Source organism: Clinocottus analis, unplaced genomic scaffold, assembly GCF_023055335.1.
Source record: "Clinocottus analis isolate CAN_PGR_092001 unplaced genomic scaffold, fCliAna1.0.p SCAF_4, whole genome shotgun sequence".
NCBI lineage: Eukaryota > Metazoa > Chordata > Actinopteri > Perciformes > Cottidae > Clinocottus > Clinocottus analis.
Window position 1 is genome coordinate 14,433,976 of NW_027176153.1, and position 11,572 is coordinate 14,445,547.

The 11,572-nt window shown below is 44.9% G+C and overlaps 1 protein-coding gene across 6 annotated transcripts in view; it reads right to left on the bottom strand.

Moving 5' to 3' along the window:
- casz1 (castor zinc finger 1) overlaps positions 1-11,572 on the bottom strand; it is a 92,975-nt gene that overhangs the window by 32,655 nt on the left and 48,748 nt on the right. The window lies entirely within an intron of this gene.

The window sequence follows — 11,572 nt, forward strand, 5'->3', positions numbered from 1 at the left end:
GGTACTACAAGCAGCACATACACGGCTACATAATCCTTCACATGACAGCGCTATAGAGACACTGTGAAATGTTATCTTCACTCTCACCTCAAGAGGCTGTGGTCCTGCCACTGAGTGGGGGGCTGCTCAGCGTTAAAGCTGTCAGGAAGTGGAGTGAAAATGCTGAGCACATTCAGGTCTTTTTAGAGCTGTGTTCTCACGTTGGCTATTCAGCAGGATTACGCCCAATAACTGTATTGTAACTGTATCTTTTCTGGATAGGCCGCTGGTTTGTTTTATTCAAAGGCTTGAAAAAGTAATATACCATGTACACAAGCGCTTTCTAACCTCTGCTGTCTTTTACTGTTGATCCGGCCAAGAAAGTAACACAGAGACTTTTTTTTTTTTTGTCGGCACCATGTTTTACATATCTTTACGAAAGAAGACAGACTGCACAGTCTCAACATCTCCCCCCCCCCCCCAGTGCGGCCTCTCTGAACAATAGAGCATGATAGAGTGTGCTTTGGGGCAGCAATGGGTGGCATTATTTCAACCCAAGTGGGGCTATCTTTATAACATGTCCTCTGATGAGGCAGGAACAGCTGCCTGTGGCATTCCATATCCAGAGCTGCCTTTTTAGGGCAGAAACTGCACTCTAGTTCCTTTCACTTTATTTCCAGAGCCACCAAAGTTCACCTTCCAACTACATTTTCCAGACTCAAAATCAAGGCCAGATCGTTATCAAGTTGTAAATAACTTTTAAAAAGCGAGGAGGAGGTGACCGTGAGTCACAGTATTTATGGTATTAAAAAAAAGGAGCAGTATAACCACCAGAGAACAGACAAGCATTTTAACTTGTATCGTGTTTTTATTCGGTAGTATGTAATGCTTTGTCAGTCGAGGCTCTGTGAAAACAGTTAAACAGCATGCCACAGTGGAGATAGTTCTCCCCGTGTGAAGTTGTATTGAATCCTAACTCAGCCACACTGTGATTAAGATAATACAGCATACCGAGCTATGGACACACCATTTCAGCAGACAGAAATGTGTGATACGAGAGGTAACAAAGTTCTATCTTAAAGACTCAATTCACTTTATATAACAATGAGCACGAGCCTCTTCATTTTCTCTCAGCCGTAAAGCCAAGCACAATCATGTGTGAGCCATTGCAAGCATTATGTAAATCACATCGGCGCAACATAAAATCCTGTTTTCATTTTCTTTTGCAAAGCTGTGGATTCATTAGAGGATATAGAATTTGAAGGTGCTTACAGATCACCCCGTCGCCAGACAATGCACCCTGTGCTCCCCACACATGCTTTCTCAGTTACTGTATTTACGTTGCGAGCTTCCTCTCTGAAACAATAGCTTCAGGAATTATGTAGGTTTGAGGGGGCCGTATATCAGCGGCACATTACTGTGCAATTTAGTGTTAGACAATTGCAGGCGGGGGTGAAAGGGTCACCTTTTAGAAGCAGCAATTTTGAAAAAAAGAGAAGGAATCAGCTTGAAAAACTATTAGGAAGTGGAAGACATAAATTCTCAAGTTATTTTTTTATTTTTTTTTTGTAATACTCTCCAAAGGAAGATTGAGGTCATTTGGGTGTTGCAGTGGAAGTCATTTTTTTCTGTTTACTGTGTTCAGTATTTCATGCTTTAACTGCCGATTTCCTTTGCATTGCAATCCCAAGCTCCTTGTAGGAAATGACCCCGACACAGTTGTTTCTTTCCATTAGTGAGTATTTATGTATGATTTTCTGTTAACAATATGGAGTGTGCGTCAACGACTAAGTGCTACTGGTTGAGTGTCTAACAGGCCTCTAACTGAATTATCAGACAGCTTAAGCACATATTCAGTGTTTTCTTTTTAAAGGTAGGGCGCGCTTTAAGACACGTTTAATACTGTGGGTTTCCTGTGAGCAGGAACATGCTATGGTTCAATGGTTTATGGAAGCTGTCTGAACTATTATTTATGCTGAGGGTTTCTGTCCATGGCTGCTTTTTGCCTTTGCTTACAATAGGGATTGCTATGGTAACACCAAGCTGTTTACCTCAAGTCGTTTGTGTGCATGATAGCGTACAATGAGATAAAATCTGTGGGGACCTACATGAAAGAACAACTTTTCCCTCTGGGACCGCCTCCCCCACCTCTCTGAGAGTCCAGTAAGCATTCTGCCTTATTAATGAATATCAGACAGAAAAACAACACTGTCACATGGATTGGACATTATTTACAGTCTGTTTTAGCCTGGTGTGCTAATTGTCAAGGCGGTGACACCTCAGTAAGCACTGGGAGTTGGAAAAAAACAGGCAGGTTTGAATTTCAACCCAACAGCTGAAACTAATTTTTCCAACTGCTTACGTTAACGTGACATTATTTTTACTGGAAACAGTGCAGGGCCACAAAGGAGCACCACACAGTGTCTGTATAAGGCCAAAACCTGAGGAAAAAGCCCTGAAAATACTTTGAATACATTCGGACGAGGTCAGGTTCTTTTTCATCTTCAGACGGAAATAAGTGCATCAAAGTTCTTTCGAGCCCTGTTTCTTCTCAGCGCTGGATGACACAGCTTGTGTTTTAGTCTCGTCCTCCCCACTGACAAACTAACTCTTCCACAGGCTCCAAGCCCCACAGGTCTTGTTGGTTTTTGATGCAGAGTCTCTGTTTGTGTGCCAGAATGATATCATGCCCAATCAAGTGGTGTTTGAAATTCTAATAACGCTGTTGGAAGTGCATTATTTGTGTGAACGTGCACAGAATGTAATCAAGGCTGCTCCGGGTAAAGGATGTGGGAGTTGAGACGGCTTGTGACGGCGAGAAATGTGGCTTTACCTCTTTTGGTCACACAAGGCGAGGCAGCTTATGTCCAAAACGTGCGTTTAATCATCTTATGGAAGATTTTAAGTCGCGTAAACAACCTGTGGAAAATTGAATATGACTTTATTGTTCATTCAAAGTGCAGTGCTGTGCCATAAACACGGCGACTCCCTGCAGTGTTGTCAGTTTGTATGGAGCGAGCACGCAGGAGGGTCTGTATATAAGAGACGTAGATATTAGCTGTTTAAACTGAAGCTTATCACTTCACCTAATCAAACACAGGTACAGGGTTTGTTGTAGATTCCTGCTGAGTTCCAACATGACTGACACAAGGACAACCCCCCCCCCCCCCCTTCCCCTCCCGCAATATCAGGAGTTAATTAATACAAACAGGGTCTGGGAGATGTCTGTTCAGCTCAGGATTATTTTACAATATGCAACCGAGAGTTGCTGTAGCTCTTTAAAAGAAAATCCTAGTTATAACTTTATGAACCTTTGGCAGATTAATCGGCAAGGCTGCAGCTCCCTGTGTGTAGCTCAGTGAACCTTTTGTGTCTCTGGCTCTCAAGGGAGATGTATGTGTGAGAGAGTGCGTGTGCACGAGTGTTTCAGGGAAATCACTGAGCCACACAGGCAAACATACACAGACACACTTAAAAATGATCATGTTTTAATATTTGTAAATTTGCAGCTTGCAGGAGGAGACTGCTTTCCTCGTCTCTCTCTTCCCGCTGCATGGTAGAGAGGCTGCGGAAGTCAAGCAGAAAGCCACTGATGGACAACTACGCCACGACACCCAGACCTCAGCATCTGGCCTCTCTCTCATTTTTATAACACAAGAATAACAATAAGCAGGTTGTCGACCCCGCCGTGAGATTTTACCACACTTTTCCAACAGTCGGTGTAGCCGATGCTGAGAAATTTCCATTTTTCCGCATGCATATTTAATTGAGTTTTGTCCCAGTGGTGCGGAAATGATTTGTTTTTTGCTCTCTGTTCACTTGACTCCTCTTCGGAGTCGCTAACCCTGATTAAGACGTTCCCGTTAATTTCCCAGCGCACACCTTTTTTTTGTGCATTAATGGTTCTGATCGTCTAATTAAAACTTCTCAGCTCGGCTGCTGATCACCGCTCGTTGTGCCTCTGACCTGAAGTTTTAATTGCCGCATCAGAAGCGATAATAATAATTTTGAGGTTCTGATGATTAAAAACAATGCCATTGCCAACTAGTTGATAGAAGGGGGTTTAGGGGTGGGCGCATCTGAGGAGAAGTTTATGTAGAAAAGAGATTTAGAAAAGAGGGGGTGTAAAAGCGGGTATGCACTAACTACGGAGCAAGAGAGGTGGGGAGGGGGATAACTTTCGGTGATCACTGAGAGGAAGGGGGTGGCAGAGCATATGGAAATCTCAAAGCACTATTGTCTCTCGGAGTCTTCCTGAAGGAACAGGTTCGGCTGGGAAAGGGACTTAGCTTTCCCCACCTCGACATCTAAATCTGCCACTTTGGAGCCCTACTCACTTGGCAGGTTTGCCAGGTTGGGAAAGAGAGAAAAAGAGAGCAAGCAAGAGAGAGAGAGACAGAGAGAGAGAGAGAGAGAGAGAGAGAGAGAGAGAGAGAGAGAGAGAGAGAGAGCGCGATAGAGGCACATAAAAGATGACGACAATCCAATGCCCTGTGCTTATTTTCATAAAAAGATAATGGCACAATAGGTGCAGTACAAAAGGCACATTGTTCATTAAGTGACTGGAAAGAAAAAAAAGAAACCCACGGTGACCGTTGTCTCTGTCGTAAAACATGATACTGATCAGATGTACATGATACGTGGATTACTGTCGAAAGAGTGGGTTGCTTGTGATCTTCGTTTAAACGGCACTTTCACAGTGTACTTTACAGATCACACAAACTGCAGAAGAGACAGACTGTGCACCAGGGAAACCGCCACCAGCACCAATCTGTCACATTTGGTTTCTTTTTTTAACTACTGGATTTGTCATGGATTTTTCTTTTTAGGTCCCACTGCCGGATCAATGTTGTTCTGCACACATATTGTACATACATGCAGGACAGGCGCATGCATGCAGCACACAGACATGTGGACGTACAGTCGGGAGGTGGCTGTCTCTTCTTCCTCTGCCCCTCTCCCCTCCCCCCCCCTCTCACAAATGTATTTTATTATTAATCAGTTGGTTGCACATCTGCCTGCTTGTTGTTGTTGTTTTTTTCTATCAATAAAGCACTTATTGCTTTTAGTCTAGAACATGACCTTGCATGTTGTGTGCCGTCTTGCTGTGGATGCTGACCTTGAAGGACCCGTTTGGACTATTTCACTTCAGCTCGGGCCCACGGGCCGTTATAAAACTCAAGCCCTCAGCCAAACGCCACACTATCGCCACACCGCCGCAAAACACATAGAAAAAAACTGCAGGACAAAGGCAGACCCAAACGGACCCAGTAGCACATACACTTACTGCACAGGACAATGGCTGAAGAATTCAAAGTATATTTCAAGTCGAGGCGGAAGAGGAAAGACGTTGAACTTGAGGGCAATCAGGCAGGAAAGTTGAAATCTAAGGACAAATACGCCCTCAGGCCTCATCACAAACAGGGTAATTATGGTGTTTTCCAGAGCAGAGGACAAGCTGCTTAAAATGGTCTCAGGGAGAAGAAAAAAAAATAATCTGACATGAGTGACAAGAACCATTCTGACAGCCACGAACCAAAACAGCCAACTTTCATTGAGTTTGCCGCTTAGGGTAATTCATGGGACACACGACGAACTTGTTAAAATTGTACATCAAATCTGGACACCCAGCTGGCACCAGATGACAACTTAATTTCTAAGTGTGTGTGTGGTGGGAGGCGAAAAACTTTTGCTCTAAAAAATACACAATGGCCCACAGTCCCATGCTTCCACAGATTGAAACGAGGGAAATTTATTCCTGCAGCTTTGTTTTGAAGCTTAGCTCCCATGTTCAGTTTCAAGACACCGCAAGTGCAATTTGATAAGCCAACCGCCATGGTAAATGAGCAGACGACCCCTGTGTCCCTCCCTCATGGTTGCTCGGCTTGGTGCGGCGGCAAGGCAGTGTGGGTAGTACAGAGGAGAAGGGGCTCAGCGGTGCACCTCTCAAGGGCCCTTGAGCTAATATCTGTACAGATTAACTGCTTCAGTTGTATTTTGGTCATGGGGATCTCTCTTTGCCTTTGTGGCTTGTTGGGAGAGAGAAGGGGAGATGTGTATGTGTGTGTATTGTGAGTGTTACTTACACACTTTCTTCTGTCGCAAAGTGAGCGGCTGGCTCGCCGAAGAGGTCAGGAGCCGCCAGACTGGTGCATGTCAGTCGATGTCATTATCTTTGGGGCCGTATTTAATTTACCCGAATCCGGAGCTGCACTGCTGAGTAAGTCATCCCCATCCCCTTACGATCACCTAGCCCCTCTATCTCTCCACAGGACACACACAACACACACACTGTGTCAATCCTCCAGGGTAAACTCAGCACACGCCGCTCCATTAGTTATCAATTAAGTCTGGAAATCTCCACCTGTCTTACACACACACACACACACACACACACACACACACACACACACACACACACACACACGGATGAAGCCGGCACACATACGGTACGTAGCACCTCGCTCAACAGGAAGTTGAGGAGAGCGCGCCTTATTCGACTGCGAGTGTGTGTGAGCGAGTGAGCGTGTTTGTGTGTCCGTGCGGGTGGCACTTACGTCCATGAGGTTAACCTTGATATGAGGCCCTGTCAGGCCAGATAATGTCAATCAATGACAAGCCCTCACAGATAACCCCTAATGTGAAGCCTAAAAAGCAAAGCTGTTTAGATCTTTAGACATGCCTCCTTTCACCAGCATATGACTTGCATTACAAGGAAATGAGCTGTGGCATTTCTTTAATAAGACTCTGAAGACATTTTGACAGCATATAAGGCACACTGCCGTTAAAAAAAATGAAATAAAGCCCCGACTGACAAAGCCTCCTCACACAATGCCGTGCTCTGATGGGCAGATCCGAGTCCCCGTTAACCGGAGGAGAGAAAAAGACGCATCGGGAGGGAGAAGAGGGGAAAAGAAGGGTGGACCTTTCTCTTTTTTCCTCTCAAGCTCCCGGGGACTTCTTAATTGATTTCCAAGGTTACGTTTCAAATTTGTTTTTCAGATACGGGGGCCTTGTGAATGAGAGTGCGAGTCAATGTTTTTCAAACCATTTCCCTAAATTTGGCCTGGCTTGGAACATTTGCTCTTTTTCTCTTCTCTTCTCTCTCCTTGAAAAGAAAGAAGGAGGTGACATTAACCCAAAACGGCATGTATTTCCAGACAGGATGCCTGCACTGACAACATCGATCCCTGGCTCCCATTAAAACATTTGCTCTGCTTGACAGACTTTTCCTCTTTTGGACTTTGTACGCGGTAGAATGAATCACAGGTGCCCGTTAAAATGTCACCCCGAGCAGGTTCTCTACCTGTCCGAAAATGACCCACAGCTCGCTCAAAATCTAAGGCTTTTAAAGCTGACTTTAAAAGAAATTGCATGACACTCTTTTAATGCTCAATGTATTCCTTTGAATTGCCATTAAAGTTTGATCACAATGCATTCTTTCTCGGGCGAAGAGAGGAAGTGATGAGAGTGAGTCTTCCTGCTCGTGGGATTTGCAGTTCTTAGACCCTGTGGCTGTAACTCAGCTGCCAAAACTTCAGTTTGCTTTCTTTTTACTTTTCTGATTGGTAGAATGAAAGTGGTAATAAGTTGACATGTTATGTGACACAGAAAAATGTATGTGTGTCTATTAATGGTTGGGGGAGAGTGCGTATGTGCATAATACACTGTAACATATGCTGTTACTAATATTAAGTGTGTGTGTGTGTGTGTGTGTGTGTGTGTGTGTGTGTGTGTGTGTGTGTGTGTGTGTGTGTGTGTGTGTGTGTGCGTGTGTGTGCGTGTGCGCATGCTTGCAAGGTTGGAGACAGCAGGGCTTTGTGCTCCTCTCTGTCTCGTTGTTGCAGGTCACATCATTTGCTCCGAGACACACACTGTCAAATACGCACACTGACATGTCTACACACTCAGGAAATAAACGATCCGCGCGAGGATAAACACACCACCGCGTCAGCGACTGCACTAAAACAATGTGCTTTACCAGAAAAAAAAAAGTTGTGAACTGCAAGGCGTTACAAAACTTAGTTTTCACCTAAAAAAGGAACATTCTTGTTTTTGGGACTTCAGTAGAGGAAGGAATGTGCTGTGACTGAATTTGAAGGTGTGATAAAACAACACTCACAAAAATAAGGGGGAGAAAAAAAAGTAAAATGACTGTTTAAGGATGAAACAAACAAAGCTGCTTTACAGGAAAAAGAGTGCTGTCTATTTTGGGTCTCAGCATACAAAAGGAAGTGCTGCTGAAGTTGACTCAAACAAATAAATTTGCTTTTGATAAAACCACAGCAACTACTTTTGCATTCTACACCAAACCCACTTTGTCTGCCGCATCTTTATCTTCATGACCTGCCACATTTGTGAGAAGCCACTCACTAAATTGTCGAGCACAAACAACTGAGGGTTTTCAAACGGTGCAGTGTTGACGGCTAAAAATGTAATTTTATTTTAAAAGTGACAGGTTAAAGCGAAGCCTCAGAAGTGAACATGGAGCACTCACCTATTTGCACTGTATCCAGCTGCCCGTTTTACATTTCTCCAACATTAATATTCCTCTTATTATTATTTTAAAGTGAAAACGGATACTCTGTTGAAGTGCAAATCTGATGAATTACGGGAGCAGATTGCTGCTATTAATTATTAAAACCTATTTTATAAATATTCAGGTCTGTCATGCATCTAATAATGAACGCTTTAGTGGAGGTTACTTCCCGTGCGCATCCTAATGTGTCAGAAATATCACTTTTAATCACGCTCGTGTCAGCGAGTGCTGGGTTTGAACCTGCCGGAAAAATTTCCACCAAATCAAGGAAACTCAGCTGGCCTACTGTGCTCATCACAGCTCCACGGGTCCTGCTGCTTAGCACGATCCAGGTTGTGCTCCAGCGCGGGCTGAAGAGGTGGAGAACACCTCTCAGCTCCTCGCTGCATTCTCACCGTGGTAATTTGAATGGAGAATAATGCATCGGCAGCACTCTACCCTTCTGGACACACCTAGTCCCAGCGCTACTGCTGCCATATGCTGTGTTGATACATATTCATAACACTTTCTCGTGTGTTGAGTGTTGGTGTGCAATGAGGCTTAAATGAGTGTCTCACATCTTCAAATGGAAAAGGGGGAAGAAAAAAAAGAAAAAGCCAGGCTCAAAGAAAGTTGGACTGCTCTTCTCCCTCTTTTTCCCCGCTTCTCCTCCCTTTCTTCCTCCCTCATCTGCAAAGTAGACAAGTTTGGGTGCTGATTGGTGATCCCAGTGCCTCTTGAGGCTGCCGAGTTTGAGGATTGCCTTCAAGAAGCTGTGAGAGGCGGCAACTGTCATCTGCATGCTCGGAGAAACCGTGCTGTCAGGTGGGCTGGTGTCGCAGGTAGGCTGAGAGTCAATGGCACTGCACCATGACCTCCATACACCCCAGCAGCATATGCTGAACAGAGCATACACACAACCAGATACACACACACACACACACACACACACACACACACACACACACGCACACACACACGCACACGGTAGAGCACTCTAAGATTAACGCTGTCAGAGCTACAATGATACCCCTTCATTATCTGCACACAGGGCCTCCTTCGTGCGCCCGCTTGCCTCACTGTCCTCTCCACTGCTTCTCTATGGAGGTAGTAATTACTAAAGCTAACATTTCTTGCACTCTGTGCCTCCAACTACCCTCCACTTACCCATTATTTCTTTCTCTTTTCGCAGCGCTTTCAAGTGACTTACCAGCCTTTTGCCAACCGATGACACAGCTGAAGGGATGCCAGTGTTGATGGCAGCACCAGTGTGACTCACCCCGTGTGTGTGAGCGCTGTATTATGAGATTATTTGGTGCCCAGCTGATGTGCAATAAAGGCACAGTGTGGTACCCCAGATTCAGATCAGTCCTCTGGGTCAAGCACGCATTGTGTTACAACAGAGAAGTGCTTGATGTGCCACTGCAGTATCTGTTGTACTGTACATTGTTGGTTTAACAGGCTGGGGATCAGAGGGATGCTCCCTCTCGCATGGCATTTTTCATTACCAACAATGCTCTTACTCGTTGGCTTTCTTCTTCCTCTCCCACTGGAGCTGTGGCTTTATCAAAGGTGATAGCTTGCTCAGGCACATTTTCTCAAACGTCTTCTTCAGCCAGCCATTTCCCAAGCCGCTCTCGGGTAAACGTCACTCATAAAAACCAAGGAAGATTTGATGGTGAGATCAAAAAGAAAGGAAGGACACAAAGGAGAGCAGGGAGATGTGGGGGGGGGGGGGAGGAGAGGAACGATACCCTCCTCCCCCATCCGACACCAACGAGTGCGGAGGGTAATTCCTCCAAGCAGGGCCTGTGTTTCCAGACGCAAATACAACAAAACGTCGGATGCTGCCATGAGACATCAAAATGGGTGATTTTGACTTCAGAGGGTCTTCAGATGCTTGAGGAGCTGAGAGAACAGAAGGTACCAGCAGGCTGTTAACAACCAATGCGGGAACCATGCCAGAAAGACGGCCTCTTCTCAAAATGCCAATCGGCACCAGATCAGTAAAGGCTTCCGCCACACTGTAATATCCCACCTGAGCACTTTTATCTCCTGAAAGTGCAATGGCTTGAAACTTTATCAGCTGCTATTCATCGGACCGTTGAGATGTTCAACAGTCAAAAGTATTTCCACAGGTAGGAAAGACAAAAAAAAAAACGAACCACACAGAAAGAATTGTCGAAGACAACTGATGTCTTCAACAGGTGCTGGAAATAGGAATTTTATGTCCTTTGCCTTACAGAAACATTTTCATCAGCAAATTAAAGACTTGCTTCGTTCTTTGAGACGTGAGTTGTGTTGTGACACGCCGAGAGGGATGTCCGCATTTTCTCCGGTGTTGTTCTCGCTCATTCTTGGAGCATTAGGCTCACTCTAAATAGCCTCGAGGAGATTAGGCTGGCTCGTATTCAAACGCACATTTCTTCTAAAACCCACTCCACGAGTGGGCCAAAGAGAGCCGTGCAGGAGCCTTGTGAGACGGTAGTCAGAGAAGATTCAGTCACGTATAAATCAGCTAAGAGGAGGAAAAGAGACAGAGAGGAAGAGGGAGAGAGAAAGGCTGAGGTAAAAGACAAACAAGTGTTGGCTCTGCTATACGAGTTTAGTTAGCTAGAGAGTTAGTGCATGAGTTATAGCGAGCGAATGGCTGAGGGACGCTGTATTTACGAGGGGACTGAGTGAGTGTTAAATCCCTGGTAAGAAATAAAGTCGTCCCTGAGCGAACAGGGGAAACATTTCACTCAGTCTAAGAGGTGCCTCGAAAAAAATGAAAGCCATCCCTCTTCCAGGGAAGGCACTATTCCGTATTCCCTAAAATTGCTTTATTCCTTAAAAATGCTATAGATCACATCCAAGTGGATTGAATCTCTTATTTGAATGTAGAGGAGGATTCTCCGTCTGCATAATATCAGGGGAGTTCACGAGCCAAGGAAAGGAAAAGAATCTGATTCTTCTAAAATTGCATGCGGATTTTCTGAGGGATCTTTGGCTAAGGGGGGCTGCCAAAACACACAGTGCACTTGTTGCAGTGCAAGGGTTCATCCAAGAAAAGTTTTCCACTGCCGTTTACTC